The 7,375-nt window shown below is 42.6% G+C and overlaps 1 pseudogene; it reads left to right on the forward strand.

The window, feature by feature from the left end:
* The first annotated feature begins 2,263 nt into the window (after positions 1-2,263).
* Positions 2,264-3,517, forward strand: LOC107546477 (keratin, type I cytoskeletal 18 pseudogene; annotated as a pseudogene).
* The last annotated feature ends 3,858 nt before the right edge of the window (positions 3,518-7,375 follow it).

The following is a 7,375-nucleotide window of genomic DNA, read 5'->3' on the forward strand; positions in this document are numbered from 1 at the left end:
ATCTGTTTATGATGAATGGAGAAAATCCTCAGGCAATAAATGAATGTAACTTATCTCTGCTGTCCTGAATCCTTCAGAATTTCCTCTTTATCTTTCAAAAGTTGTCCACAATGTGGAGAAGTGTGTGTGTGTGTGTGTGTGTGTGTGTGTGTGTGTGTTTTCCTCATTCTGCAACTTTAGGAAATTTTATTCTTTCATTTCTTCCTCTATCCTCTCTGTTCTATCCTTGTAAAACTTTTATTAGAAGGCTGCTAGAATTACTGGCTCTGTTTTCCAAGTCTCTGAATTCTTCCCTCATATGTTTTTCTCTTTGTCCTTTTGCAGTATGTTCTGGGTCAAACTGTCAGGTCAATCTTCAGGCTCACAAATATGCTTTTCATTTGTGTCACTTATGTTCTTCATCAGAGGAGTATTTTTAGTAATAAAGTCAACATAAGAAAATTGTAAAAACTTGCAGAAGATCAGAATGATCAAAATAAATAGAGAGACTTACCATGTTTGTATAGGAAGACACTGTAACAGAATCGACAATTCTCAAGTTAACCTATAAATCCAAAGCAATCCTGGAAAGCCCCCAAGAGAATTGTCTTTGACAGACAAGCCATCTAAAGTTTATTGGAATATGTTTCAAGAATGAGGATTTTTATCTCCCCTTCTGCTTGAGGCTCCACTAAATTGATAGTTAAGGAGCTACAAAAACAAAAAGAAAGTAGAAACCTATATAAGACAAAGTGAAGAAAGAAGATGAAAGCAGACAAGAGATTCAATGCAATTTTAGGAGAAAGAACCAGATAGAGGAGCACTCAGTGATTCAGCATGGCAGAGGAAGAAATGATCTAAGTCACTGGAGGAGCATAACCACTAATAAGTGAGCCAAGTCACCCTGATGGAAAACCTGAGAGATGCTCAGCTTTGGACACAGCAGGTACAACAAAGGGCTGGGATGAACTGAGGAGCTAAAAATAGACATTGTTGAAAGTTTATTTATGGAGTAGTCATATACTTCCTTTGACTCACACAGTCAGGCTACTAATTTCCCAGTCTAGTGACTGGGGAGTTATTTTCTGTATAATTTAAATGGTGAAGGCCAAGGGTCAGGGGTACCCAGATGAAGGCAGCAGAAGGGAGGCACATGGAAGTCTGCAAAAAAAATGGTTGAACTAGACAGTCACCTTTTCACAAATTGCCCTCCAGGCTAACAGACACATAAAGAATATCAGAAGATTCTTTTTTTGACAAATGAAATGTCCCTTCCTTCCTTTCTTCCTTCCTTCTTATGAACTCCATGCTAAATGGAGCCTACAGGTCAACAAGTCCTGACTACTCACTCAGAGCCTCCAACCAATATTTTAGAAGCTCACTCTTAAATATGAACAGAGAGCCAAGGCTCCTAGACAACTGAGGGAAACTGCAAGCATGAAAGAGAAAGACTGACACAAGAATAAAGAAAAAAGAAACCTGAAGGAAACAAATAGATGAGGGTATAAGATTTTAAAAATCGACAACCCTAGGGAAATAAATGAAGTGATAGTATCCTTATGCCTAGAAATAGAGGTTGTGTAAAAGGATAAATCAAAAAACAAGAAATAAAAATTTATCCTGCAAATAAAAATTTAATCAAATTAAAACATTCATTAGAAAGGTTGGAGAATAAATTGAGGAAATCTTCTAAAAACTAGCACAAAAAGACATTAGCACTAAAAATTAGGAAAGAAAACATAATTAACATAACGGATGGATCCAACCAAAATGATTTCTTAAAATAGACAAGTGAGAAAATAGGGAGGTGGAAAATATGAAAGCAATATAGCAAACTTCTTTAGCAGTAAAACAGAAATCTCTGGGTTGTCAATGTCTTTTTTATGCCCAAGCAAATGGATGAAATAAGAGTACATAAATTGTGAGATGTCAGAGTTCTGGAGGGAAAGAGAAGAACCCAATGGTTCCCAAAAAGGTGGGGAGGGGGAAAGTCATTTGCAAGGAAATGGGAATCAGGTAGGAATAGGATTATTCCACAGTTACAATGAATTTTAGAGATCAACAAATATTAGAGATCAATAGAATAGTGCCTTCACATATTTAAAGGAAAATTAAGGTTCAGCCTAGACTTCAAATCCCAGCGAAATTATGACTGCAGGGAGTGGCTAGAAAAAAGACGTTTTCAGAAGGGTAAGAACTCTAAAATACTACCCATTTCTTCTTTTAAAAATACACTGGAGGAGGAGCAGCACATCTTGGCCTCTCTCCTTCCTCCCTGGACAACATGAGATTCAGCACCAGCTCCAGCTTCTCCACCAACTACAGGACCCTGAGCTCTGTGCAGTTACCCAGCCACCAGGCCCAGCGAGCCAGCAGTGCGGCTAGAGTCCCTATAGGCACTGAGGGCTCAGGCTCCTGGATCTCCATGTCTCACTCCACCAGCGTGTGGAGCGGCTGGGGGTCCAGGGGCCTGGCTAGAGGGGTGCCTGGGGGTCTGGTGGGTATAGGGGGCATCCAGAGAAAGGAGACTATTCAATACCTGAATGACTGCTGGCCTCCTACCTGGAGAGATGAATAGCCTGGAGGCTGGTAACAGGAGACTAGAGAGCAAAATCTGGGAATACCTGGAGAAAAAGGGACCCAGGTCAGAGACTGGGGGCATTACTTCAAGACCATGGAGGACCTGAGGGTTCAGGTTTTTGCAAGTTCTGTAGACAATGCCGTATCATTCTGCAGGTTGACAATGATCCATCTTACTCATGACTTCAGTGTCAATTATAAGATGGAGCTGGCCATGAACCAGTCTATGGAGAGTAACATCCATGAGTTTGGAAAGGTCACTGATGACACCAATGCCACTCAGCCACACCTGGAGGCAGAGATCAAGGCTCTCAAGGAGCTGCTCTTCATGAAGAGGAGCCAAAGGAGGGAGTAAATGGTCTACAAAACCAGATTACCAACTCTTGGTTGACCATGGAGTTGGATGCTCCCAAATCTCAGGACCTAAGCAAGATCATGACGGACATCTGGGCCCAGTATGATGAACTGGCTCGGAATAACTGAGAGGAGCTAGATTGAGGAGAATACCATAGTGGTCACCTCACAGACCATCGAGATAGGAGCTGCTGAGATGATACTCATGGAATTGAGACATATGGTCCAGTCCTTGGAGATTGACCTGGACTCAATGAGAAATCTGAAGGCCAACTTGGAGAACGGTCTGAGGGTGGTACAGATGTGCTATGCCATGGAGATGAAACAGCTCAATGGGATCCTGCTGCACATGGAGTCAGAGGTAGCTCAGACTCAGGCAGAGGGGCAATGCCAAGTCCTGGAGTATGAGGCTCTGCTAAACATCAAGGTCAAACTGGAGGCTGAGATCTCTACCTACCACTGCCTGCTGAAAGAAGGGAAGGACTTTGATTTTAGTGATGCCCTGGACACCAGCAACTCCATGCAGTCCATTCAAATGGTGACCAATTGCATGATTGTGGATGGCAAAGCATTGTCTGAGGGGTATCCTCTTGGGGGGCAGTAGGCCAATAAAAGTTCAGAGATCATTGAACATAAAGAAATCAACTGGAAGACTTTCAATTCTCTTAATAGCATCTAGATCAACCCTTCCATTGAGGTCAACTAAAACAGTTATATGGAAAAAAATATATAATATATACATATTCATTTAATATTATATATTTAAATACATTACATATATAACATATTAAAATGTATAATTAAACATATGTAAATATATTTTTATAAATATAATATATATTCATATTTTAATTTTTCTTAAAAGCATCAAAGAGCTGATAAGACAGTGAAGGATTACCATGCCAAAATTTGGACAAATATAAGAAGTACTCCAAACTATCTTTGCCCCAATCAGGAAGAAACAGCTGCAATGTGGAGCTGTGGTATTTGGCAGCCTCACTGACAAAACAGATATAAGGGCCTGCCAAGTGGAGAGTCTGATAAATACTCACACACTAAGTTGAGGTCCTGAAGGGCTTTACTCTTAGAGCAGAGCTTTCCAAACCTGTCTGCACGTTAGAATCACTGGAGAGCTTTTAACAATTCCAAAGCACAGGCTACCCCACAGACCGATTAAATCAAAGTCTCTGGGGCGGGACACAGGCATCAGGGTATTTTGAAGCTCCCCAGGCGATTCCAAGGTGCAGAGGAGTTTGGGAGCCATGGCTGTAAGAGAGAGTGAATGGGAAGTAACACTGTCCTCAGATGGGTGACTCAGGGAATCTCAAGTCTGGGACTTCAGTTAAGGCAGTCCCTGATGTCAGAAGCAAATGAAAATGCTCCGTGGATGATTATGTTTTCACTCTCAGCCTCACATTATTTCTACAGATAAAATTTTAAATGCAATGTCAAGCATAAGGTCTCTATGAGTGAGAACCAGGGGAGGAAAAACTATAGAAACAAACCCATGAAGACATATAACTAGATATCGCATGTCTTTTCTTCTAACACTCTGTGTTCAATATGGAAATTTTTCTAAGGGAAATTGCAAGCCCAATTAAAAGATGGTAATACTACTTCTAGGTTATGATATGAAATAACTTCAGAACTCCAAGGCAATATTGACAATTGAAAAAAAATGGAGGTGATAAAAACAGCCTCCCTACATATTATTAGTTATAAGAACTGAAAAAATAATAAGTGCTGGGAAAAATATTTCCAGAAGCACTTAATTAAAAATAAATGCTTCTTGCTCCTATTATTTTTAAGCCACAATAGTAAGATCCTCTCCCTGCCCCCCTCCCATAGAAAGAGATCAACAAAATCAAATAAAGAACAATAGAAAAAGATGAGACTAGAGTTTTTATGTTACTCTGGAAAAACCACATGGATATTTCAGACCTTAAGAAGCACGGAGTCTAAATCTTGACACCTCTTTCTCCCACCTCAGTCATGTCCATTTCTCCCCATCATTTATACAGAGACTTATTATTGGATGCCTGATTTTGCCAGGCACTGTGTTGGACCTTGGGGATGTGACAACTCAAGTCACTGTTAGCACAGGGAATGGGGGAGAGAGACAGGTAAGAGGTCTAAGCTGACAGGCAGTTAAACTCGAATGCCAGCCTGGAGGTGTGTGCAGAGTGTGAGGGAGCCTGGAACTCAGACTGCTTCCCAAACACACCCATTGTCTCCCCAAAGGTGAGAAGCCACAGGAAGAAACAAAATCTAAAAGCATTTTCACTTGTGATTGCAACATAAAGACCCTGTTAATATCACTTGGACAGGAAAGAGAGAAAGTGGACTTGGGAAGGTGAGTCAAGCAAGGGGGGCATGCTGTGTTCACAGGTAATAGCAGGTCCTCAGCAGGCCAGCCAGGACCACTGCCCCAGCCCCTCCCTCCCCTCCTCATCTGGCCGCTGATCCCTGCACCTGTCTGCCCCAGCGTCCCGGTGCTGCTGTCATGCTTGGCCTGCCGCCTCCCAGGAGGATGCTGTAGTACTGTGCACAGCTCTGCTCTGCAGGGGACACCCCTGCACGCCATCCCCCGCTGCTCCCACCACTCAGCCTTCAAGGGACCGGACGCTTCTTTCCCCCTGGTGTTTCCTCTGCCCAGCCTGGGCCTTTCCTTCATTCTCCACACACGACAAATGTCCAGGCAGTACCATTTGAAGAATCTGCACATACAAATCCGAGATAATGGATTGCAAGTACCATTCAAAGAACAGCTTCCAACAAGTGTCAAGAATCTGATCTGCGCCCAGAGTTCCTTTGTTCCTCTCCCTCTCAGTGCCCAGTCTGCTGCCACTGTGGCCAGGAAGTGCTCCAGGCCCCCTCAGAGCCCAGGGAGGCAGCATTTTCTCTTATTTCACTTCTGAGTGCCCTAAAAGAGGGATGACCATCAGTCCTGGTTCACACCTTATGTTCCACTGCAATTATTAATAGTTTCCCATTTCATTCCCCAAACAGCCCCGGTTTGGATGTTAAGTTACATGATCATCTTGCCTAGGAATAACCTGCTCTAGGAAGACTGACAGTAAGAACACCCATTTCTTTCAGGGAAAACCCATCCCCAGCACCAAGGGAATGACTGAGCCCTGAAGGACCCAACAAGAGTCAGATGCCAACTGTCTGCAAGTAATACTTTCACCAAAGCTTGGTTCATTGGGTCTTACATAATATTCTGAGTGGGACGTCAGCAGTTCAACCCAGGTTGCATTTTGGCAAGATCAATACTGTCCCTTTTCAGTCACACTTCCAGTAAGAGGTGAGTTGTCTGCTAATTAGGAGTCCAAATAAAGTCCAAGTCCAGCCTTGTTACATGACATTCAGACAATCAGGCCAACTTTCACAGGACAGTTTGTACAGCATAGTTCACTTCCAATGACAGGAGCCCCATGTGTTAAATGACTAAGCAATTTTAGCTGATATACAAGCAACTTAATATACAAATTAACCTCGGACCTAGCTACCAACTCTATTGAAGAGAAAGGCAAATATCAGCTCAGAAGTAAAACTTCCTCTCCAACACTAGAGAATATATGGCCATATACAAAGGCTATCTGATAAGCAAGCCTATGCTATCTGCAAATGAGATCAGTGAGGAAATTGGGCCTTGGCACTCTTCATTCACCCTCAAACCCAATCAAACTGCATCAGAATGTAACACGTAGGAGCTGTAAAAGAGCAGGCCCAGGTGCCCTGCTGCTGAGGGGCCTGTTTGCCATGCTTTTTTTCCTATTCACTTCTCATCTCAATGTTTATATTGCAACTGTTGATTCTATTCTGCTTTCCATGCCTCCTGTCCTGTGAGACAATTATTGAACAAAGGAGCATCGGTATGTCTGAGCTGCTCAAGTGCCTCACAGGCTGTGTGTGGCTAAGTTTTCAAGACAGCCCTGCACTCAGCTCATGCCAGATTTAAAAGCTGCAACACCAGCCTAGAGTGGCATACAGATACCCTGTGGGCGTGAAACACTCCAACTTTCCCCATATGTCTAAATCTATATGGAGTTTCTTATTTTCCAAATCAAGCTAGAAAAGTTAGACCTGTGTTCTAATTCTAGTGTTTCTTCTTAATAGCTTACATCTACTCTCTAGTCCTCAGTATCCCCAACTGGAAAACTGTGGTTGGTCTGGGAAGTCACTGACGTCCCTTCCTGCTCTGACATTCTGTGGAACTATACTTCTCGTGTCAGTTGTCATCTGGTTGTTGGACCTCAGAAAATATTCTTCCTGGGCCTCAGTTTTCTCACTTGTAAAAGTGGTGCCAATATAATAAGCACCTCACAAGTAGGTTGAGGGTTTTAAGTGGGACAGTGTACACAGAAATGTCAGCAAGTGAGTGCACGCAGTAGGAACTCCATAAATGTTTTTGCACTGTTTCCTCGATTCTCCATCTATGAAAGCTGAATGATAATTG

This window comes from Miniopterus natalensis, chromosome 3 (assembly GCF_054644295.1).
Source record: "Miniopterus natalensis isolate mMinNat1 chromosome 3, mMinNat1.hap1, whole genome shotgun sequence".
Lineage (NCBI taxonomy): Eukaryota > Metazoa > Chordata > Mammalia > Chiroptera > Miniopteridae > Miniopterus > Miniopterus natalensis.